This window comes from Heterodontus francisci, chromosome 10 (genome assembly GCF_036365525.1).
Source record: "Heterodontus francisci isolate sHetFra1 chromosome 10, sHetFra1.hap1, whole genome shotgun sequence".
Taxonomy (NCBI): Eukaryota; Metazoa; Chordata; class Chondrichthyes; order Heterodontiformes; family Heterodontidae; genus Heterodontus; species Heterodontus francisci.
In genome coordinates, this window is record NC_090380.1 from 124330933 (window position 1) to 124356898 (window position 25966).

Consider the following 25966-nt stretch of genomic DNA (forward strand, 5'->3'; position numbering starts at 1 on the left):
TCTTTTAACAGCCTAGGGTACATTTCATTTTTCCTGGTGATTTATCAACTTTCAGGGATGCTAATCCCATGGATACTTCCTCTCTCCCTATGTGGGAGAGTATTGTATTGTGCAATGTATTGCAGGCTCTAGTCACCATCTCCTCCCATCTTACAATTGTCCTAGTCTTCCCAACATTTTGAACAATTGCTGGAAGTCTTTGACTCCCCCATCAGTGTCCCAACCCTATTGTTACAGCATTTAATTCACCTGCAATTTTTATTTTCAGTCCGCATGAGCTGCATTTTTGTAATGCAAAGTTAGAGAAGCAAGAGATGTTCCTTGAAAACAAAACTGCATTGAGGTGTAGCGATGGCCATCAATGCCCAAATCACTCCCACGGTTTCCTACTTAATAGGCTAAAATTATTGTTTTAGTATCTGAAGGAAATCTGTACAGTGGCTAAGGTTAGACACAAATAAACATACTGCAAACCTTTCCTCAGGTTTCAGGATAAGCCAAAAATCCAGTGATTTTTCTTCATAAATGGCTGCGGTAAAAAGAAAGACTTGCATTTTATGTGGAGCCTTTCACAAGCACCAGATGTCTTAAAGTGCGTAGAGCCAGTGAAGTACTTTAGAAATGTAGTTGGTATTGTAATGTAGGTAACTTGATTCTGTATTACTCTGAAACGTCTGCTATAAACTGAATAGTTTAATGTAGACTGTCCAGGCAGAGTCTAAAGATCAAATAACACAATGTTTTAGTTATGGCACACAGCTCCTTTTGAAAATTTGGAGATAATGAACAAAAGCTTCTCTTTGACTTGTCGTAGTGAAAAGAGACCACGAGGCATTGCGCACAATCTTGATTGGCATTAATGCATGTGTCTCGCAACTGTCTCCAAGCTACATCGTCCACCTGTTTACACTGGATGATGAGGTGTACAACTGTCCCATTTTACTTCTCAGGACTGCATCTATTGCATTGCCAAAGGCTATAAGAGGAAATCAAATCACCTCGTTAATGAGTTTAACAGGTGTGTTATTGGCTGTGTCTAGATCTGTCAGCAGCAGCTGTTTCTCGAGATGCTGAAAGCTGATAGGCAAACTAGAAACAGAAAGCCCTTCCAGTGCTGCATGCATCTGCCAGGTATCCTGCTCTCAACACATTTCCTGTTGTAAAGAGAGAAAGAACTTGCATTTCTATAGCGCCTTTCATGATCACTGGATGTCCCAAAGTGCTTTACAGTAAATGAAGTACTTTTGAAGTGTACTCCATTGAAATGTAGGAAACACGCAAGCCAATTTGAGCACAGCAAGCTCCTACAAACAGCAATGTGATAATAACCAGATAATTTTTTTTTAGTGATGATTGTGGGATAAATATTGGTCAGGACACTGGGAGAGAACTCCCCTGCTCTTCAAAATAGTGCCATGGGATCTTTTACGTCCACCTGAGAGGGCAGACTGGGCCCTGGTTTAAAATCTCATCCAAAAGATGGAAAGAAAGACTTCTTTGAATGGAAGGTGTAAAAAAGAAAATTAAATCCATAAAATAAAAAAAGTTAAAGAATAGGGGGAAAAAATCTGAACTAAAGGATAAGAAAATAAATCCATACAATTTAAATTGCTGATTTGTGCTCTCAAATATCTGGTTAAACCATAGAAATTGGTCTTGACATTTTCATGCATGAAGACTTCACTACGTTTCCGAACTTTACAACAGTGACTACACTTCAAAAGTACTTCATTGGCTGTAAAGCATTTTGGGATGTCCTGAGATTGTGGAAGGCATTGTATGCATTCAAGTCTTTCTTTACTTGTGAACAGCTGCTTCCATTGGGCCTGCAGCCTGTAGTTGTTTTTCTGTCTACTTTTCCATTGTTTTCTGTTTTGGGGCCTTTCCTTCCTTGTCCCTAGTTGCCAGACAACTTTCACAGGTGCTCCTGTAATCAGGCACCAAACAGCATGTGCAATCCATCTATAGTGACTTGCCCTTCTTTTGGCTTTCAACCTTTGGGGAAATGAGAGATGAATGTTATTCTGTTTCCTGATCTACCCAACATGTCACTTCCACTTTGTGCCTAATAGGAGATTGGGATCAGCTATCTGTTTTGGCATAGAACATAGAACAGTACAGCACAGTACAGGCCCTTCGGCCCACGATGTTGTGCCGAACCTTTAACCTACTCTAAGATTAAACTACCTACATACCCTTCATTCTACTATCATCCATGTACCTATCCAAGAGTCGCTTAAATGTCCCTAATGTATCTGCTTCTTCTACCACCGCTGGGAGTGCATTCCACGCACCCACCACTCTCTGTGTAAAGAACCTACCTCTGACATCTCCCCGAAACCTTCCTCCAATCACCTTAAAATTATGCCCCCTGGTGATGGCCCTTTCCGCCCTGGGAAAAAGTCTCTGACTATCCACTCTATCTATGCCTCTCATCATCTTGTACCCCTCTACCAAGTCACCTCTCATCCTTCTTTGCTCCAATGAGAAAAGTCCTAGCTCCCTCAATCTTTCTTCATAAGACATGCCCTCCAGTCCAGGCAGCATCCTGGTAAATCTCCTCTGCACCCTCTCGAAAGCTTCCACATCCTTCCTATAATGAGGCGACCAGAACTGAACACAATATTCCAAGTGTGGTCTAACCAGGGCCTTATAGAGCTGCAGCATAACCTCGCGGCTCTTAAACTCAATCCCCCTGTTAATGAAAGCCAACACACCATACGCCTTCTTAACAACCCTATCAACTTGGGTGGCAACTTTGAGCGATCTATGGACGTGGACCCCAAGATCCCTCTGTTCCTCCACACTACCAAGAATCCTGTCTTTAAGCCTGTATTCTGCATTCAAATTCGACCTTCCAAAATGAATCACTTCACATTTTTCCAGGTTGACCTCCATCTGCCACTTCTCAGCCCAGCTCTGCATCCTGTCAATGTCCCGTTGCAATCTACAACAGCCTTCCACACTATCCACAACTCCATCAACCTTCGTGTCATCGGCAAACTTGCTAACCCAGCCTTCCACTTCCTCATCCAAGTCATTTATAAAAATCACAGAGCCAAGGTCCCAGAACAGATCCCTGCGGAACACCACTGGTCACCGAGCTCCAGGCTGAATACTTTCCATCTACTACCATCCTCTGTCTTCAATGGGCTAGCCAATTTTGTATCCAGACAGCCAACTTTCCCTGTATCCCATGCCTCCTTACTTTCTGAATGAGCCTACCATGGGGAACCTTATCAAACGCCTTGCTAAAATCCATATACACCACATCCACTGCTCTTCTTCATCAATGTGTTTTGTCACATCTTCAAAGAATTCAATAAGGCTTGTGAGGCATGACCTGCCCCTCACAAAGCCATGCTGACTGTCTCTCATCAAACTATGCTTTTCCAAATGATCATAAATCCTGTCTCTCAGAATCCTCTCCATAATTTGCCCACTACCGACGTAAGACTGACTGGTCTATAATTCTCAGGGTTATCCCTATTCCCTTTCTTGAACAAGGGAACGACATTTGCCACCCTCCAATCATCTGGTACTACTCCAGTGGACAGTGAAGACGCAAAGATCATCGCCAAAGGCGCTGCAATCTCTTCCCTCGCTTTCCTTAATATCCTTGGGTATATCCCGTCTGGCCCCGGGGACTTATTTATTTATTTATTTTTAAAAAAAATTTATTTAGAGATACAGCACTGAAACAGGCCCTTCGGCCCACCGAGTCTGTGCCGACCAACAACCACCCATTTATACTAATCCTACATTAATCTCATATTCCTACCACATCCCCACCATTCTCCTACCACCTACCTACACTAGGGGCAATTTACAATGGCCGATTTACCTATCAACCTGCAAGTCTTTGGCTGTGGGAGGAAACCGGAGCACCCGGCAGAAACCCACACTGTCACAGGGAGAACTTGCAAACTCCTGCACAGGCAGTACCCAGAACTGAACCCGGGTCGCTGGAGCTGTGAGGCTGCAGTGCTAACCACTGTGCCGCTACTCACATGTTAGTATTCAAGCACACACAACCACAAGAAAACCTGTATTAAAATCTTTTCTCTTTTTGATTGGTATCAATTTGACATCCCACTAAAGGCCGGTTACCCGGCGGGATCCGACAACATGTGTCGGGTTCGGGTTGGGGCGGGTTGCACCTCTGGGTCTGACGGTCAGGCTGGGTCGGACATATCACAGGTAAGTGGCTCCAATGTTAATTAAATTTTTGGACTAGAAAGGTGGTTTTGTTACAGTTATTTTAAGCTTGTGCAGATCAGCAACAAAGTGAAAAAAGGTAAGTTAACTGATGGCCGGGTCGGGTCAGGTTGGGTCTTTAACCTCATGTCTTTCAAAATTTCCAGCACATCCTCCCTCTTAACATCAACCTGTTCCAGCATATCAGCCTGTTTCACGCTGCCCTCACAAACGACCAGGTCCCTCTCACTAGTGAATACTGAAGCAAAGTATTCATTTAGGACCTCCCCTACCTCCTCCGACTCCAGGCACAAGTTCCCTCCACTATCCCTGATCGGCCCTACCCTCACTCTGGCCATCCTCTTGTTCCTCACATAAGTATAGAACGCCTTGGGATTTTCCTTAATCCTACCTGCCAAGACGTTTTCATGTCCCCTTCTAGCTCTCCTAAGTCCATTCTTCAGTTCCTTCCTGGCTACCTTGTAACCCTCTAGAGCCCTGTCTGATCCTTGCTTCCTCAACCTTAAGTAAGCTTCCTTCTTCCTCTTGACTAGCTGTTCCACATCTCTTTTCATCCAAGGTTCCTTCACCCTACCATCCCTTCCTTGCCTCATCGGGACAAACCTATCCAGCAGTCACAGCAAGTGCTCCCTAAATAACTTCCACATTTCTGTCGTGCATTTTCCTGAGAACATCTGCTCCCACTTTATGCTCCCCAGTTTCTGCCTAATAGCATTGTAATTCCCCCTCCCCCAATTAAATATTTTCCCATCCCGTCTGCTCTTGTCCCTCTCCATGACTATAGTAAAGGTCAGGGAGTTGTGATCACTATCACCGAAATGCTCTCCCACCGAGAGATCTGCCACCTGGCCTGGTTCGTTGCCAAGCACCAAATCCAACATAGCCTCCCCTCTAGTTGGCCTATCTACATATTGAGTCAGGAAACCTTCCTGGACACACCTGACAAAAACTGCTCCATCCAAACTATTTGCACTAAGGAGGTTCCAATCAATATTAGGGAAGTTGAAGTCACCCATGACAACAACCCTGTTACTTCTGCACCTTTCCAAAATCTGCCTCCCAATCTGTTCCTCCGTGTCTCTGTTGCTATTGGGGTGTCTATAGAAAACTCCCAATAAAGTAACTGCTCCTTTCCTGTTTCTGACTTCCACCCATAATGACTCAGAAGACAAACCCTCCTCGACGACCTCCCTTTCTGCAGCTGTGATACTATCCCTGATTAGCAATGCCACTCCCCCACCTCTTTTACCTCCCTCCCTATTCCTTTTGAAACATCTAAACCCCGGAACATCCAACATCCATTCCTACCCCTGTGATATCCACGTCTCCGTAATGGTCACAACATCGTAGCTCCAAGTACTAATCCATGCTCTAAGTTCATCACCCTTATTCCTGACACTTCTTGCGTTAAAATAGACACACTTCAACCCATCATACTGGCTGCAACTTTGCCCTGTCAACTGTTTAACCTTCCTCACAGACTCTCTGCACTCTGTATCTGCCTGTTCAACAGCTACCCCATCCACTGTTCCGTAGCTCCGGTTCCCATCCCCCTGCCAAACTAGTTTAAACCCTCCCGAAGAGCTCTAGCAAACCTCCCGCCCAGGATATTGGTGCCCCTCCAGTTCAGATGCAACCCGTCCTTCTTGTACAGGTCCCATCTTCCCCAGAAGGTATCTCAATGATCCACATAACTGAAGCCCTCCCTCCTACACCAGCTCTGTAGCCATGTGTTCAGCTGCACTCGCTCTCTGTTTCTAGCCTCGCTAGCACGTGGCACCGGTATCAATCCTGAGATCACTACTCTGCTCGTCCTGCCTTTTAGCTTCCAACCTAACTCCCTGTATTCGCTTTTCAGGTCCTCATCCCTTTTCCTAGCTATGTCATTGGTACCGATGTGTACCATGACTTCTGGCTGCTCCCCCTCCCCCTTAAGAATCCTGTAGACTCGATCCGAGACATCCCTGACCCTGGCACCCGGGAGGCAACATACCATCCGGAAGTCTCGTTCGCGACCACAGAATCTCCTGTCTGTTCCTCTAACCATTGAATCTCCTATCACTATCGCTCTCCTATTCTCCCCCCTTCCCTTCTTTTTCTTTCGTGTCTTAATGACATCATGTCACTGTTCAAGAAGCAATTACTGAGCCTGGCAGGGTCTGAATTTAAAACCTGCATGGTTGAAATGCGCAGAACACTAAAATATCCTGGGTTATCAGTGTCGATGCAATAATCCAGGCTGTGTATCACATCTGCATCAGGTGTTCAGGTGGAGTTGTTCTGTTTACATCAGATACTTACACTGGCTAGCTCCACATCTGGATGTAATTATTTTTATGAATAGGAAAAGTGAAACTGGTAAAAGGCAGTCATTAACCAAATGGCAAGACTGGAACAGTCCTCATGGGGTATGATCAGGCAATTTAATCTGCTGCAGGCCTTTGGCAGTGTGGCACAGAACATGGATTCAGGATGCCAGAGCAGTGGCCCAGCACTGATCCCCGTGACACCCCACTAGTGACCCCTTGCCACGATTGGCCGTTTCTAGGTTAGCCAATTTCTCAGTGTCCCTTAGAAACTTGCCTCCTAATCCACGTCTTTTGTGGACAAACTATTTGTGTGACTCAGTGCCAGAAACCCTGATGAAATTACAGCCACACAATTTCCATTGTCTACAAGGTATGTCATTTCCTTGATGAATTCCAGTGTTTTGCACAATCTGCCTGCCATAATACGTGCTGATTCCCTCTCACCAAGTTCTTTCATTATCCTCTCTTTCACGTTCCGTTTTAATTCTCTCCCCGCAACAGATGTGGGAGACAAAATTGAAGTGGACGGGGGGAGGATCCAATTGTGTCCACGTAGGAACTAATAACAGGTAGAACTAGGAATGTTCTGATGAGAGTGTTTGAGGAATTAGGGTCCAAATTAAAACAGAGTCTCAAAAGTCATAATCTCTGGATTGTTACCTGAGCCATGTGCCAACTGGCATAGGGTCAAACAGATCATAGAATTAAATGCATGGCTTAAAGATTGGTGTGGGAAGAAGGGGTTTTGATTCATGTGACACGAGCACTTGGGAAAGAGGGAGTTGTTCTGTTGGGATGGGCTGCACTTAAACTGGGCTGGGATCAATGTCCTGGTGAATCATATAACTAGGGCTGTGGATAGGGCTTTAAACTCAAAGGTGGGGGTGGAAGGTTCAGGTAAAGGAGAATTAGAAATCTGAAGGGAAGAGTCAAGGAAATAGAACAGTGTGGCGATTTGGGTAAAGACAAGCAGGGTTGGACAGAAAGGGACAGAGTTTAATAGTAATAGTGCATCAGTAAATAAGGTCCATACAAGGAATAGTAGCTTAAAAAAGGTTCTTTATCTGAATATGTGAAGAATTTCAATAAAGTAGATGAACTCGCAGCACAAATAGAGATACATGGTTTGGATTTAATCACCATCACAGAGACACAGTTACAAGATTAGATTAGATTAGAGATACAGCACTGAAACAGGCCCTTCGGCCCACCGAGTCTGTGCCGAACATCAACCACCCATTTATACTAATCCTACACTAATCCCATATTCCTACCAAACATCCCCACCTGTCCCTATATTTCCCTACCACCTACATATACTAGTGACAATTTATAATGGCCAATTTACCTATCAACCTGCAAGTCTTTTGGCTTGTGGGAGGAAACCGGAGCACCCGGAGAAAACCTACGCAGACACAGGGAGAACTTGCAAACTCCACACAGGCAGTACCCGGAATCGAACCCGGGTCCCTGGAGCTGTGAGGCTGCGGTGCTAACCACTGCGCCACTGTGCCGCCCAAGGTTGGGAAATAAATACTCTAGGGTAAGCATTTTGAAAAGGCAGACAGAATAGAAAAGGAAGAGGAGTCGCACTGATAAAGGATGACGTAAGGACAGTTGTGAGTAAGGATCCTGGCTCAGAAGATCAGGAAGTAGAATCAGTATGGGGAGTGATTGGGAATAACAAAGGTCAGAAAATGCTGGTGGGAGTAGTTTATAGCCTCCCTAACAGTAGTTATACAGTTGGACAGAGTAAGAAATAATTGGAGCTTGTAACAAAGCCAATGTAATAATTGTGGGGGACTAATCTTATAGACTGGACAAATCAAATTGGCAAAGGTTGTCTGGAAGAGGAGTTTGTCGAATGCTTTTGTGACCGTTTGCTGAACAATCGATTGTCGTAATAACCCATCTAGTTCATGAATGCCTTTTAGGGAAGGAAATCTGCCATCCTTACCTGGTCTGGCTTACATGTGACTCCAGACTCAGCAATGTGGTTCACTCTTAACTGCTCTCTGAAATGGCCGAGCAAGCTACTCAGTTGTCGAGGGCAATTGGGGATGGTTGCCAGCAACGCCCACATCCCATGAAAGAATAAAAATAAGCTTGTGGAACCAAATAGGGATAAAATAGTAATAAAAACAAAGTCCTGGAAATACTCAGCAGGTCTGGCAGCTTCTGTGGAGAGAGAAGCAGAGTTAACGTTTCAGGTCAGTGACCTCTCATTTGGAAGGTGAAAGGTCACAGACCTGAAACGTTAACTCTGCTTCTCTCTCCACAGATGCTGCCAGACCAGCTGAGTATTTCCAGCACTTTCTGTTTTTATTTCAGATTTCCAGCATCCTCCGTGTTTTGCTTTTATTTTAGGGATAAAGCGATTTTAGATCTCGTGTTGTGCAACGAGGTAGGGTTAATTAGTAATCTCATAGGAAAAGGCCTGCTGGAAAAAAGTGATCATAGTACAATTGAATTCCATATTAAGTTTGAAAACGACATGCTCCAATTCCAAACAAAAAGCTTAAGCCTAAAGCCAATTACATAGGTGTGAGGGGAGAGCTGGCCAACATTAATTGGGTGAATAGGCTAAAAGGTATGGAGGTAAATAAACAGCAAGAAACATGAAAAGAAACAATTCAAAATGTTCAACAAAAATACTTTCTATTAAAAGAACAAAAACTCAGCAACAAAGATCCACCTGTGGCTTACTAGGGAAGTTGAGGATAGTATTAGACTAAAAGAAGAGGTTTACAATGTTGCAAAGAATAGTGGTAAGCTGAGTGGTAGTGTTTCAGAAACCAGCAAAGGGTGACTATAAGTTGATGATAAGGGAAAAAATAGAATATGAGCGTAAACTAGCTGGGAATATGACACTTATGAATTTAAGATTGTCAGTTGGGCTTGCAGTGTGGCACATGTTAGCGTACTGGAAGCTACATCTATGAATATACAGGGCCCTGTTCTTTGCAGACAGGCATTGCGCATATTTCAGTTTAACAAACTAAGTGACTGCCCTGATGAATGAACCAGTAAATGGCTATGTCTTGACCAATCAGAATCAAGCTACCTGGTTTAAATTTCAAATAAAGCTTGGCAGTTAACTGTCAGTCACCAGAAACAGATGCATTCTCCATGACAACACCCCCGCCAATCAGAGTCCACTTGCCAACCAATCAGCACTCTCGTACTGTATAAATTTGTTGCTTTCCCTTTGGTTTTCTTGCAAATTGTCCTGATGAGTGCAGGATGAAAAACTTTGAAAAAATGTCTGTTTCAGCAATACTCAAATTCTCGACTAGTTACAATGGGGGACTTTAATTATCCAAATATAGACTGTGATAGTAGTAATGTAAAGGGCAGAGAGGGGCAAGAGTTTCTAGAATGTGTTCAGGAAAATGTTCTACAGCAGTATGTTTCCAGTCTAATGAGGGGGGAGGCTTTGCTGAACCTGATTCTTGGAATGAGGTGGGCCAAGTGTCAGTAGGAGAACATGTAGGGGACAGCGATCATTGCATCATAATTTTCAATTCCTCTCTGGCCACAGGAGAGGTACCAGAGGACTGGAGGACCGCGAATGTAGTACCATTATACAATAAGGGTAGCAGGGATAAACCAGGTAATTACAGGCCGATGAGTCTAACATCAGTGGTCGGGAAACTATTGGAAAAAATTTTGAGGGACAGGATTAATCTCCACATGGAGAGGCAGGAATTAATCAGGGATAGTCAGCATGGCTTTGTCAGGGGGAGATCGTGTCTAACTAACTTGATTGAATTTTTCGAGGAGGTGACTAGATGTGTAGATGAGGATAAAGCAGTTGATGTAGTCCACATGGACTTCAGTAAGCCTTTTGATAAGGTCCTGCATGGGAGATTGGTTAAGAAGGTAAGAGCCCATGGGATCCAGGGCAATTTGGCAAATTGGATCCAAAATTGGCTTAGTAGCAGGAGGCAGAGAGTAATGGTCGAGGGTTGTTTTTGCGATTGGAAGCCTGTGAGCAGTGCTGTACAGCAGGGATCGGTGCTGGGACCCTTGCTGTTTGTAGTGTACATTAATGATTTAGATGTGAGTATAGGAGGTATGATCAGTAAGTTTGCAGATGTCATGAAAATTGGTGGTGTCGTAAATAGTGAGAAGGAAAGCCTTAGATTACTGGAAGATATAGATGGGCTGATCGCAAAGCAATGTCATTGACTCTTAAATGTCCTCTGAAATGGGCGAGCAAGCCACTCAGTTGTATCAAACAAAGTCTTAGAAAAGGAATGAAACCGGACGGACTGCCTGGCATCGACCTAGGCACTGGAAACAAGGGCAAACCCAACCCTGTTGACCCTGCAAAGTCCTCCTTACTAACTAGGGCGGCACAGTGGCGCAGTGGTTAGCACCGCAGCCTCACAGCTCCAGGGACCCGGGTTCGATTCCGGGTACTGCCTGTGTGGAGTTTGCAAGTTCTCCCTGTGTCTGCGTGGGTTTTCTCCGGGTGCTCCGGTTTCCTCCCACAAGCCAAAAGACTTGCAGGTTGATAGGTAAATTGGCCATTATAAATTGTCACTAGTATAGGTAGGTGGTAGGGAAATATAGGGACAGGTGGGGATGTTTGGTAGGAATATGGGATTAGTGTAGGATTAGTATAAATGGGTGGTTGATGTTCGGCACAGACTCGGTGGGCCGAAGGGCCTGTTTCAGTGCTGTATCTCTAATCTAAAAAAAAACATCTGGGGACTTGTGCCAAAATTGGGAGAGCTGTCCCACAGACTAGTCGAGCAACAGCCTGACATAGTCATACTCACGGAATCATATCTTACAGACAATGTCCCAGATACATTGGATACGACTGTCCCATTGGCAGGACAGATCCACCAGAGGTGGCGGCATATTCGGGAGGGAGTTTCCTTGGGAGTCCTCAACATTGACTCTGGACCCCATGAAGTCTCATAGCATCAGGTTAAACATGGGCAAGGAAACCTTCTGCTGATTACCACCTACCGCTCTCCGTCGGCTGATGAATCAGTACTCCTCCATGTTGAACACAATTGGAAGAAGCACTGAGGGTAGCAAGGGCACAAAATGACTCTGGGTGGGGGACTTCAGTGTCCATCACCAAGAGTGACTCGGTAGCACCACTACTGACTGAGCTGGCCGAGTCTTAAAGGACATAACTGCTAGACAAGGTTTGCGGCAGGTGGTGTGGGAATCAATAAGAGGGAAAAGCCTACTTGACCTCGTCCTCACCAGTCTACCTGCATCTGTCCATGACCGTATTGGTAGGAGTGAACACCGCACAGTCCTTGTGGAGACAAAGTCACGGCCTCACATTGAGGATACCCACCATCGTGTTGTGTGACACTACCACCGTGGGATAGATTTCGAACAGATCTAGCATCTCAAAACTGGTCATTCATGAGGCGCTGTGGGCCATCAGCAGCAGAATTGCACTCAAACACAATCTGTAATCTCATGGCCTGGCACTCTATCATTGCCATCAAGCCAGGGGACCAACACTGGTTCAATGAAGAGTGCAGGAGGGCATGCCAGGAGCAGCACCAGGCATACCTAAAATTGAGGCGTCAGCCTGGTGAAGCTACAACACAGGACTACTTGCATGCTAAACAGCGGAAGCAGCATACAATAGACAGAGCTAAGCGATCCCACAACCAACGGATCAGATCTAAGCTCTGCAGTCCTGCCACATCCAGTCGTGAATGGTGGTGGACAATTAAACAACTGACAGGAGGAGGAGGCTCTACAATATATTGGGCTGAATGGCCTCCTTCTGTGCTATAACTTTTCTATGATTCTATGAAATATCCCCATCCTCAATGATGGGAGAGCTCAGCATGTCCGTGCAAAAGACAAGGCTGAAGCATTTGCATCCACCTTCAGCCAAAAGTGCCGAGTGGATGATCCATCTGTGCATCCTTCTGAGGTCCCCAGTGTCACAGGTGCCAGTCTTCAGTCAATCCGATTCATTGCACATGATATCAAGAAACGACTGAAGGCACTCTATACTGCAAAGGCTATAGGCCCTGACAACAATCTAGAAATAGTACTGAAAACTTGTGCTCCAGAACGAGCCATGCCCCAAGCCAAGCTGTTCCAGTACAGTTACAACACTAGCATCTACTTGGCAATGTGGAAAATCACTCAGGTATGTCCTGTGCATAACAAGCAGGACAAATCCAACCCGGCCAATTACCACCCTATCAGTCTACTCCAGATTATCAGCAAAGTGATGGAAGGGGTTATCGCCAGTGCTATCAAGCGGCACTTGCTCAGCAATAACCTGCTCAATAACGCTCAGTTTGGGTTCTGCCAGGGCCACTCAGTTCCTGATCTCATTACAGCCTTGATCCAAACATGGACAATAGAGCTGAACTCCAGAGGTGAGTTGAGAGTGACCTCCCTTGGCATCAAGTCAGCATTTGACTGAGTATGGCATCAAGGAGCCCGAGCAAAACTGGAGTCAATGGGAATTGGGGAAAACTCTCCACTGGCTAGAGTCATACCTAGCACAAAGGAAGATGGTTGTGGTTGTTGGAGATCAATCAACTGAGTCCCAGGACATCACTGCAGGAGTTCCTCGGGGTAGTGTCCTAGGCCCAACCATCTTTAGCTGTTTCATCAATGCAACCTTCAATCATAAGGTCAGAAGCGGGGATGTTCACTGATGATTGCACAATGTTCAGCACCATTTGCAACTTTTCCGATAAGAAGCAGCCCATGTCTATATGAAGCATGACCTCCAGGCTTGGGCTCATAAGTAGCAAGTAACATTCGTGCCAGGCAATGACCATCTCCAACAAGAGAGAATCTAACCATCTCCCCTTGACGTTCAATGGCATTACCATCGCTGAATCCCCCTCTATCAAAATCCTGTGGGTCACCATTGACCAGAAACTGAACTGGACTAGCCACATAAATGATGTGGCTACAAGAGCAGGTCAGAGGCTAGGAATTCTGCAGCGAGTGACTCACCACCTGTCTCCCCAATACCTGTCCACCATCTACAAGGCACAAATCAGGAGTGTGATGGAATACTCTCCATTGCCTGGATGGGTGCAGCTCCAACACCACTCAGGAAGCGTGACACCATCCAGGACAAAGCAGCCTGCTTGATTGGCACACTGTTCCCCACCTTTAACAATCACTCCCTCCAGCACCGGTGCACAGTGGCAGTAGCATGTACACTCTCCAAGATACACTGCAGCAACTCATCAAGGCTCCTTCGACTGCACCTTCCAAACTTGTGACCACCTGGAAGGACAGGGGCAGCAGTTGCATGGGAACACCACCTACAAATTCCCCTCCAAGCTTCACACCATCCTGACTTGGAGCTATATCACCGTTCCTTTACTGTCTTTGGGTCAAAATCCTGGAACTCCCTTCCTAACAGCACTACACCCCAAGGACTGCAACAGTTCAAGAAGGCAGCTCACCACCACCTTCTGAAGGGCAATAAACGCTGGCCTAGCCAGCGATGCCCCCATCCCACAAAACAAATAAAAAGCATTTAGGTTGATTATGGAAAATGACGAAAAACAATCTAGAATAAGTGTAATTAACTGGGGGAAAGCCAACTTCAATAGGGTAAGAATGGATCTGGGCCGAATAAATTGGCATCAAAGGTTGGCAGGAAAAATGGCACCCGAACAATGGGCTAACTGCAAAGAAGAGTGTGTTTGGGCAGGATCATGGTATATTCCCTCGAAGGGGAAAGGTAGGGTAAACAAATCCAGAGCTCCTTGCATGACAAAAGAGTTCGAGATTAAGATGAAGAAGAACAAGTGTGCTTGTCCGGTAGATAATACAATGGAGAACCAGGCTGAATATAGAAGCTTCAGAGGGGAAGTGAAAAAGCAAATAAGGGAAGTGAAGAGAGAGTATGAAAAGAGACAGGCAGCTAACATAAAAGGGAATCCCAATGTCTTCCACTGGCATATGAATAGAAAAAGGTGGTAAAACGAGGATTAGGGCCGATTAGCGACCAAAAAGGGGATTTACGCGTGGAGGCAGGGGAAATAGCAGAGATATTAAATACCTTGCATTGTTTTTTTAACAAGGAAGAAGATGCTACCCAGGCAACGGTGCGAGAGGAGGTAATTAATGCAGTAGAAGGACTTAAAATAGATAAGGAGGAGCTATTAGATAGGCTGTCTATACTTAAAGTTGATCAGGTACAGGACTGGATGAGATGCATCCAGGGGTACTGAGGTAAGTGAGACTGGAAATTACGGAAGCACTGGCCATAATTTTCCAGTCTCCTTAGACTCAGGGTGGTGCCAGACAACTGGAGAATTGCAAATGTTAACATCCTTGTTCAAGGATGGCGGCACTGTGGGCGGCACAGTGGCGCAGTGGTTAGCACCGCAGCCTCACAGCTCCAGCGACCCAGGTTCAGTTCTGGGTACTGCCTGTGTGGAGTTTGCAAGTTCTCCCAGTGTCTGCGTGGGTTTCTGCCGGGTGCTCCGGTTTCCTCCCATAGCCAAAGACTTGCAGGTTGATAGGTAAATTGGCCATTGTAAATTGCCCCTAGTGTAGGTAGGTGATAGGAGAATGGTGGGGATGTGGTAGAGAATATGGGGTTAATGTAGGATTAGTATAAATGGGTGGTTGTTGGTCGGCACAGACTCGGTGGGCCGATGGGCCTGTTTTAGTGCTGTATCTCTTTAAAAAAAAAAGGTACAAAAGTAAGCTCAAATTTCTCTGCATTGAACTTCATCTGCCACTTGTCTGTCCATTCCATCAACTTGTCCATGTCCTTTTGAAGTTTTACCCTATCCTCCTCACAGTTCACAATGCTTCAAAGTTTCGTATCATCTGCAAACTTTGAAATTGTGCCCTGTACACCAAGGTCTAGGTCATTAACGTATATCAGGAAAAGCAAGGGTCCCAACACTGACCCCTGGGGATCTCCACTACAAACCTTCCTCCAGCCCGAAAAACATCAATTAACCACTTGTTTCTTGTCACTCAGCCAATTTCATATCCATGTTGCTATCATCCCTTTTATTCCATGAACTACAAGTTCGTTCACAAGTCTGTTGTGTGGCACTATATCAAATGCCTTTTGTTTAAATCTATGCTTCCTAGTCAGTGACCTCTCTGCTAAGATAAATAGGCCCTTCACATCAACTCTATCCAGGCCCCTCAAAACATTGCACATCTCAATCAAATCTCCCCTCAGCCTCCTCTGTTCCAAGGAGAACAACCCCAGCCTATCCAATCTTTTCTCCTAGCTGCATTTTACTAGTCCTGGCAACATCCTCGCAAATCTCGTTTCGACCCTCTCTGGTGCAATTACATCCTTTCTTTAATGAGGTGAGCAGAGTGGGGGCGCAGAGAGTGAGCATTCAGGGGACAGGGGAGAGTGGGGAGGGGGGAACGGGGAGAATGGGGAAGACAGGAGAGAGTGAGTGGGGGGGGGGGAAGTGATAGACGGGATGGTCAAATGGACAGAAAGGTGGCAGATGGAATTTAACGCTGAAAAGTGTGAGGTGATACATTTTGGAAGGAGTAATGTGACATGGAAGTATTCAATGAATGGCCTGACACTGGGAAGTTTCGAGGAACAAAGGGACCTTGGCGTGTTTGTCCATAGATCTCTGAAGGCAGAAGGGCAGGTTAATAGGGTGGTGAAAAAGGCATATGGGACACTTGCCTTTATCAATTGAGGCATAGATTACAAAAGCAGGGAGGTCATGTTGGAGTTGTATAGAACCTTGGTAAGGCCACAGCTGGAGTACTGTGTGCAATTCTGGTCGCCACATTATAGGAAGGATGTGATTGCATTGGAGGGGGTGCAGAGGCGATTCACCAGGATGTTGCCTGGGATGGAACATTTAAGCTATGAAGAGAGGTTGGATAGGCTTGGGTTGTTTTTGCTTGAGCAGAGAAGACTGAGGGGTGACCTGATTGAGGTGTACAAGATTGAGGGGCATGGACAGGGTGGATAGGGAGCAGCTGTTCCCCTTAGTTGAACGGTCAGTTCTGCGGGGTCACAAGCTTAAGGTGAGGGGCGGGAGGTTTAAGGGGGATTTGAGGAAGAACTTTTTTACCCAGAGGGTGGTGACGGTCTGGAATGCCCTGCCTGGGAGGGTGGTAGAGGCAGGTTGCCTCACATCCTTTAAAAAGTACCTGGATGAGCACTTGGCACGTCAAAACATTCAAGGCTATGGGCCAAGTGCTGTCAAATGGGATTAGGTAGACAGGTCAGGTGTTTTAATGCATCGGTGCAGACTCGATGGGCCGAATGGCCTCTTCTGCACTGTATTATTCTGTGATACTGGAGGGACAAGGAGAGAGAGGGGGGGGTGGAGGGACTGGGGGGCAGGGGGAGAGAAAGAGAGAGGGGGAGGGAAGGGAGGAGCGGGGACAGGTTGAGTGGGGAAGGGGGAACAGGGAGAGAGGGGGAATGGGGAGAGGGAAAAAGGGACAGAGAGAGGGTGGGGGACAGGGAGAGAGAGGTCGGGGGGGGACAGAGAGCGAGGAAGACGGAGGGGGTACAGGAAGTGGGAGAGAGGGGAGGACATGGGGAGAAGAGAGGGGACAGAGAGAAGGGGAGGGGAGGAAGGGACAGGGAGAGAGAGTGGGGGGAACCGGTAGAGAGGGAGCGCAGAGAGGGAAGGGGGAGGAAGGGATAGGGAGAGAGAGTGGGGGGGGGGCAGGAAGAGAGAGTGGGAGGATACGGGCAGAGAGGGAGTGCAGAGAGGGGGTAGGGACAGCGAGAGTGTTGGGGGGGGGAGACAGGGAGGGAGAGAGCGCGGGGCGAGGACAGGGAGAGAGCGCGGGTGACGGAGAGAGAGGGAGGGGGGGTGACGGAGAGAGAGGGAGGGGGGGTGACGGAGCGAGTGCGGGGGGGGTGACGGTGAGAGAGAGGGAGTGGGGGGTGACAGGGAGAGAGAGGGAGTGGGGGGTGACAGGGAGAGAGAGGGAGTGGGGGGTGACAGGGAGAGAGAGGGAGTGGGGGGTGACAGGGAGAGAGAGGGACGGGGGGGTGACAGGGAGAGAGAGGGACGGTGGGGGGTGACAGGGAGAGAGAGGGACGGTGGGGGGTGACAGGGAGAGAGAGGGACGGGGGGGGGTGACAGGGAGAGAGAGGGACGGGGGGGGGGTGACAGGGAGAGAGAGGGACGGGGGGGGGGTGACAGGGAGAGAGAGGGACGGGGGGGTGACAGGGAGAGAGAGGAGGGGGGGTGACGGAGAGAGAGGGAGGGGGGTGACGGAGAGAGAGGGAGGGGGGTGACGGAGAGAGAGGGAGGGGGGGTGACAGGGAGAGAGAGGGAGGGGGGGTGACAGGGAGAGAGAGGGAGGGGGGGTGACAGGGAGAGAGAGGGAGGGGGGGTGACGGGGAGAGAGAGGGAGGGGGGGTGACGGGGAGAGAGAGGGAGAGAGCGGGGGGGTGACGGGGAGAGAGAGGGAGAGAGCGGGGGGTTGACGGGGAGAGAGAGGGAGAGAGCGGGGGGTTGACGGGGAGAGAGAGGGAGAGAGCGGGGGGTTGACGGGGAGAGAGAGGGAGAGAGCGGGGGGTTGACGGGGAGAGAGAGGGAGAGAGCGGGGGGTTGACGGGGAGAGAGCGGTGGGGGCTGACAGGGAGAGAGAGGGAGAGAGCGGGGGGGTTACGGAGAGAGAGAGAGCGGGGCGGAGACGGGGAGGGCGCGAGAGAGCGGGGCGGAGACGGGGAGGGCGCGAGAGAGCGGGGCAGAGACGGGGAGGGCGCGAGAGAGCGGGGCAGAGACGGGGAGGGGGCGAGGGCGAGAGCGGGGGACGGGGAGAGGGGAAGGAGAGAGCTGGGGACGGGGAGAGGGGGAGGGAAAGGGCGGGGTAGAGGGTGCGACAGAGGGGGAGAGCGCGGGGGAGAGGAAGACCGGGGAGAGGGAGAGCAGGGGACGGGGCGAGCGGGGGGACTGGGTGAGCGAGAGAGGGAGTGGGGGACAGGGAGAGACAGAGAGAGTGATCAAGCAACTGCAATGTGCATCATTTACTATCCAGTTTGAGGGCAGATAACCTGAGTGGCCAATGTCATTTGAAGGTTTTCTGTATCATATGATTACACTGCAAGTGCACCTTTGCTAACAGGTAAGAGATTTGGCTAGAACATAAATTTGTTAGTCTGGAGTACAATGTTACAAATAGTGACAAAACATTTTGTAACTGAATAATATATGCAGTAACAACTGCTCGAGTTTTTGCAGAAAAGCTTTTTGTTAATTATCTTGTCAGAGCTGAATCGGAATCAACATTGATAGACTGAGATATAGACATGTGAATTTAAGAGCATTGCTTTATTGGAGGAACTGAAGTGCGCTCTTTATTTGTAATTGTGTTTATCTAATTTTGTCACTAGCTTTGGTGGGCAAATGATATTTTGACCTTGAAAGATTCTGTGTTGTAGAATCCAAGACCTGGTTTCAGAGCCTGTCAAGATGAATAAACTAGTCTTGGCTACCTACCGTTAGTCTCCCTGCCCCTTCCTGTCCCACTCTGCTTTTCTGTTTTACCAGACTCTTCTGAAGTACTATTTGTTCCATCCTATAAAATTCTTCTGATTTGGAGATCACTGCCTTTTTGTTGGCTGCCCTGTCTTCAGATACGTATTACAAGCGGGTGGAGAAGTTGCACAGAGACCAACACAAGTTCAATTGTCTTGTGACAACAGCAGTGTGACAAATGGTCCGTCTTCCTATTGCTGATTTTTCTACTGCCTATCTCAATAACCACAATAACCATCCTCTCCTTGACTGTTATGGTTTATTGGATGAATTTTCACTCCTGGCACAGTGTGAATCTATAGACGATAAAGTCCATCTACTACCCTGTGACATGATGTAGTCAGCTCTATTCTGTCAACAAAAGCAATTTGCATTGGAATTGCACACTATTTTGCTTGCTAGCTAGCTAGCTAATACAGTTGTGCAGTTCTCCATTGATGTTTGTATGCTCAGCTACTTTATAGGGAGAAATGTGTTTTGATGGCATTAGATTGGCTATACACTTTATATCCAGCTTAATTGCCCCCATGTCCATGGCTGAGTCAATAATTTTGTCAACTGTTCGTGGTGCAACATCTCCGTGCCTATCCATGGTCCTTGAGAGGGTGCAGAGGAGTAGAAGCTAGGGTTATTCCCCCTTACAGCAGAGAAGGTTAAGAGGAGATAGAACAAAACCTGGGAAACTCTTACCATCAGAGATAGGAAAGGTACTGGTATCTATAGTAAGAAAAAAAGTGATAGAGCATCTAGAGAGAAAATATAGTTTAAAATAGTCAGCATGATTCTGAAAGACCAAGTCCTGCTTTTCTAACCTAGTAGAACTCTTTACAAAGAGGTAATGGAACAGACATGGGTAATGCAGTAGATGTCATCTACTTGGATTTTCAAAAGGCCTTCAATAAGGTACCACATGGTAGACTTGTAACAAATATTAGGGCATATGACGTCAGAAGACAAATAGCTGAATGGGTAGCAAATTGGCTAAACAACAGAGTAAGGTAAAGGGCAGTTATTCAGATTGGAGGAAGGTAGAAAGTATCAGGATTAGGACTGAGACTGCTGTTATTCTTAACTAACATTGGTGATTTGGACTTGGGAATAAGTAACTCTGGTATCATCTGCAAATCTTTGTACAATCTGGGGGCTATAGCTAACACTGAGGAAGAATGCAACATAATACACAAAGACATTAGAAAGCTCACAGACTGGGCAGTTAAGAGGCAAATGAACATTAACATAGATAAATGTGAGGTAATGCACTTTGGTAGGAAAAACATAAATATCGGCTACATCTTAGCAGGGGTATTGCATCCAGTTCTGGGTGCCGTACTTCAGGAGAGATGTGAAGGCATTGGAGAGAGTGTAGAAAAGATTCATGAGAATGGGTCCAGGTATGAGGACAAATTGGAGAAGTTACAACTGTTTCCTTGGAGAAAAGAAAGCTGAGAGGTGATTTGATAGAGGTATTCAAAATCATAAGGGGTCTGGACAGAGGAGATAGAGAAAAACTGTTCCCACTCATGAAAGGATTGAGAACGAGAGGGCACAGAATTAAAATGATTGGCAAAAGAAGCAAAGGCGACATGAGGAAAAACTTCTTCATGCAGCGAGTGGTTAGGATCTGGAAAGCACTGCTTGAGAGAGTGGTGGAGGCAGATTCAAGGAATTCAAAAGGGAATTAGACTGCTGTCTGAAAATGAAGACTGCAGGGTTACAGGGAGAAGGCGGGAAATGGCATTAAGTGAATTGCTCATTCGGAGAGCCGGTGCAGACACGATGGGTCAATGACCTCCTTTTGCACTGCAACAATTCTGTGATTGTGTGATACCAGAATGATTCCAGGGATGGGGAATTTTACTTACAAGGTTCGGTTGGAAAAGCTGATGATCTCCTTGGTGCAAAGGAGATTGAAGGGAGATTTGATAAGAGTTGTCCAAGATAATGACAGGCTTAGATAAGTTAGACAATTAAAAACCATTCCCATTAACTAATGGTACAAGGACTAGGGGACACAGATTGAAGGTTTTGGGCAAAAGATGCAGGGGGAATGTGAGGAAGAATTTTTTTACACAGTGAGTGGTCATGACCTGGAACTCACTGCCCACGGGGGTGGTGGAAGCGGAGACAATCACTGACTTCAAAAGGAGGTTGGATGGCCACTTGAAGGAAATAAACTTGCAGGGCTACAGGGATCGAGTGAGGGAGTGGGACTGTCTGGATTGCTCCATGGAGAGCCGGCATGGACTTGATGGGCCGAATAATCACCTTCTGTGCTGTAAATGAATCTATGACGTCCCAATGCCCCAAAAATCTGAGCCCCCACTGCTGCACCATGCCACAAGCTACACGTTGATCATCCCTCTCTTCCTATTTCTATTTTCACTAGCACATGGCACTCTCTATGTCTATTGTACTGATGTGTACTACAGCCTCTGGCTCATTCCCTTCCCCTTGAAGAATATTCTGCACCCTTTCTGTGATGGTCTTTATCCTGGCACCAGGAAGGCAATGCACCATGCAGGACTCACAATGACAATTACAGAAATGCCTGTCTGTCCCCTAACTATAGAAGCTCCTATAATGACTGCATTTCTACACTTTGCTGCTCGCTGCTGTGCGGTCCCATGCCCATTTGTGCCATTGTTTGGACTGCACTCCTCTAAGGTATCGTCACTCCCAGCGACCTCCAGTGTTGAGAGTGACACACTCCCAAGACTGCAGCACTTGCTGCCTCTTCCTACTCTTCCCACTAGCTAACCATCTACTACCCTGAACTCTTACTGCATGCGGGGTCACCACCTCCTGGAATGTATGATCCAGGAAACTCTCAGCCTTCCTAATGCTCCATAGTAAACCCAGCTTCTGCTCAACCTCGAAAATCCTGAGCTCGAGCTCAAGCAGCTGGAGACCCTTCCTATGCATGTGATAATGACCTGGAACTCGCTGCCCACGAGGGCGGTGGAAGTGGAGGCAATCAATGATGAAGTGTCCTAAAATTCCCACAGTCATATATGCACAGAAGGAGGCCATTTGGTCCATTGTGTCAATCCCAGCTCTCCATAGAGTAATCCAGTCTGTTCCCTTCCCTCGCTCTATGTCCATAGCATTGCATTTCCTTCAAGTGTCCATCGAATTTCCCCTCGTGGGCAGCGAGTTCCAGGTCATTATCACCCGCTGTGTAAAAAATATTCTTCCTCACATCCCCCTGCATCTCTTGCCCAAAACCTTCAATTGTGCCCCCTAGTCCTTGTACCATCAGCTAATGGGAACAGTTTTTCTTTGTCTACCTTACCTGTCATAATCTTGTACACCTCTAACAAATCTCCTTTTCTCCGAGGAGCACAACCCCAGCGTAGAGTCAGAGTTATACAGCACAGAAACAGGCCCTTCGGCCCACCTTGCAGGCTATCAAGCCTATCTATTCCAATCCCATTTCCCAGCACTTGGCCCGTAGCCTTGTATGCTATGGCGTTTCAAGTGCTTATCTAAATACTTCTTAAATGTTGTGAAGGTTCCTGCTTCTACCACCCCTTCAGGCAGTGTGTTCCAGATTCCAGAATGTTCCGAAATGTTTCCTCAAATCCCCTCTAAACCTCCTGCCTCTTACCTTAAATCTGTGCCCCCTGGTTATTGACACCTCCGCTAAGGAAAAAAGTTTCTTCCTATCTACCCTATCTATGCCCCTCGTAATTTTGTATACCTCAATCATGTCCCCCTCAGCTTTCTCTGCTCTAAGAAAAATAACCCTAGCTTATCCAGTCTCTCTTCATAGCTGAAATGCTCCAGCCAGGCAACATCCTGGTGAATCTCCTCTGCACCCCCTCCAATGCAATCACATCCTTCCTATAGTGTGGTGCCTAGAACTGTACACAGTACTCCAGCTGTGGCCTAAGTAGCGTTCTTTACAGCTCCATCATAACCTCCCTGCTCTTATATTCTATGCCTCGGCTAATAAAGGCAAGTATCCCATATGCTTTCTTAACCTAGGAAGCTTCTCCAACCTAACCTTGTAGCTAAAATCCCTCATACCTGAAACCATTCTGGTAAATCTCTTGGACCCTCACATCCTTCCTAATGTGTGGTGACCAGAACTGGACGCAATACTCTAGTTGTGGTCTAACCAGAGCTTTATAAATATTCAGCATAACCTCCCTGCTTTTGTACTCAATACCTGTTATGAAGTCCAAGATCCCATATGCTTTGCTGACCACTCTCACAATATGTCCTGCCACCTTCAAAGATCAGTGCAAATGAACCCCCAGGTCCTTCTCTTCCTGCACACTCCTTAGAACTGTACCATTAAGTTGTATCACCTCATACCTCTCTGTATTAAATTCCATTTGCCACTATTCTGCTAGCTTATCTATGTCCTGTAGCAGGCAGTTCATATCATCCTCACCATTTGCCACTCCTTCAAGTTTGCTATCACTAGCAAATTTTGAAATGTTACTCTATATACCAATATCTAAGTCATTCATATATATCAAAAAGTGGTCCTAGCACTGACCCTTGGGGAACACCATGATCTACGGTCCTCCAGTCTGGAAAAACAACCATTTACCGTGACTTTTTACTTTTAATTTAGTATACAAGATATACTGTATTCGCTGCTCACACCTCTGCATTGGGGAGACCAAACACAGATTGGATGACCGCTTTGCGGAACACCTCTGCTCAGTCCAAAAGCATGACCCCGAGCTTCCAGTTGCTTTCCATTTCAACATCCACCCGTGCTTTCATGCTCACATCTCTGTCCTGGGATTGCTGCAGTGTTCCAGTGAACATCAACGCAAGCTCAAGGAACAGCATATCATTTACCGATTAGACACACTACAGCCTGCCGGACTGAACATTGAGTTCAATAATTTCAGAGCATGACAGGCCGCCCCCCTTTTTGTTTTCAGTTTTTTTTTCTTTTTTAAATTTTTTATTCCTTTTATTTTAGTTTGTTTCATCAATCATTTTTCTTACCATGTGTCTGCCCACTTTTTTTCATGTTTGTGCTTTGGGCCAGGGCTGTTCATTTTTCTGTCCATTAACACCCTCTCTGCACTACGCTTTGTCTTTCGGCACACCATTAACATACCATTTGCCTTTGCTCCATGACCTTCTGGTCAATTACTCTCTGTGACCCTATCCTATCAGCACTTTGCCTTTTGTTATCTCTTGCCCCACCTCTGCTTTATTTGCTTAAAACCTATTACATTTTGAACAGAAATTACATTAAATTTATTACAGAAAGCAGTTGAGGCCTAATCATTACATATATTCAAGAAAGAGTTAGATATAGTTCTTGGGGCTAAAGGGATCAAGGGATAGGGGGAGAAAGTGGGAACAGGATACTGAGTTTGGATGATCAGCCATGTTCGCATTGAATGGTGGTGCAGGCTCGAAGGGTCGAATTGCCTACTCCTGCTCCTATTTTTCTGTTTCTATGTTTTTTTAACCTTTGCCAGTTCTGATGAAGGGTCACTGACCTGAAATATTAACTCTGCTTCTCTCTCCACAGATGCTGCTGGACCTGCTGAGTATTTCCAGCATTTCTTTTTTTTGTTTCAGATTTCCAGCATCTGCAGTATTTTGCTTTTATTTACCATGACTTGCTGTTTTCTGTCCTTAAGCCAATTTTTTATACAATTGAACACTGACCCTCCTATTCCATGAGCCTCAGTTTTGTTAACCAGCCTTTTATGTGTTACTTTGTCTTTCTTAAAGACTTTCTTAAAATGTAAATAGACAACATCGATTGCATTTCCTTCATCAACCTTCTCTGTCACTTCATCAAATAGTTCAATTAGATTAGTCAAGCATGATCTGCCTTTTACAAATCTGTGCTGGCTATCCTTAATGAGCTGAAAACTCTCCAAGTGCCTGTTGATTTCCCCCCCCCCCCCCCCCCCCCCCCCGATTATTGTCTCTCAAACCTTACCCACCACTGATTTTAAACTGACTGACCTGTAGTCACTAAGAATGTCCTTATACCCTTTCTTGAATAAGGGTGTCACATTTGCCACTCTCTAATTCTCTGGCAAGCAACAGGCCTCAGTTGCCCATCCATGATCTAAAAAAAAATCTCTATTCCCTCTTTTAGAATCTAGTATTATCTTGTAGAAACTATTGATTTTAATTAATGTCTTTAAACCTCTGTGTGAATGTTCTTAATACTAATTCTCTTACTGTTACACTTACCCTGATTGAAATTTTATTAATTAGCTTAACTAGCTAAACTGTAAATTTAATACAGTACCTTATCGTTTCCTGGTCCAAATATAATCCACTCCCAAGGATTAGAGGAAAAAAGCCCCTTAAAACTCACCAGCCAATCAGCTACCTGCTGTCCTGAAGATCACTCCTTGCTTTTTTGGAAATACACCTAGCAGGACTGTGCTGTACCCTGCTCTCTCTCTTTTATTTGCTGCCGCTGCTGGTGACTCCGATCAGGTCACCCCTCAATTATCTGCTCTTCTGTGATGTCACTCCTTGCATTTTTTTGGAATAAACCGGAAAGTACGGAGTTGCTGCTGCAGCCTCCAATCAAGTTCACTCTTCAACCACTGTCATAAAATCATAGAATGGTTACAGCACAGAAGGCCACTTGGCCCATCGTGTGTGTTGGCCAAAAAACGATCCACCTATTCTGATTCCATCTTCCAGCATTTGGTTTGTAGCCCTGCAGTTTACAGCATTTGAGGTGCATATCCAGACTCCTTTTGAATGAGTTGAGGGTTTCTGCCTCAACTACTCTTTCAGACAGTGAGTTCCAGACCATCAGCACCCTCTGGGTGAAAAAGGTTTTCCTCATCTTCCCTCTAATTTTTCTACCAATCACTTTAAATCTATGCCCCCTCGTCACTGACCGCTTGTGTAAAGTGAATAGACCCTTCACCTCCACTCTATTCAGACCCCTCAAAATTTTGTACATTTCAATCAGATCTCTCCTCAGCCTTCTCTGTT

At 46.3% G+C, this 25966-nt stretch overlaps 1 protein-coding gene across 6 annotated transcripts in view; it reads left to right on the top strand.

Moving 5' to 3' along the window:
* Positions 1-25966, top strand: part of pknox1.1 (pbx/knotted 1 homeobox 1.1) — a 197835-nt gene that overhangs the window by 26664 nt on the left and 145205 nt on the right. Inside the window, exon 1 of one of the 6 annotated variants that reach the window (XM_068041313.1) lies at positions 14597-14620. The exons of the other annotated variants lie outside the window; for them this stretch is intronic. The gene's annotated coding sequence lies outside the window, so the exon portion shown is untranslated. Of the gene's footprint in view, positions 1-14596; positions 14621-25966 lie in introns of those variants that run through there. 6 annotated transcript variants of the gene reach the window in all.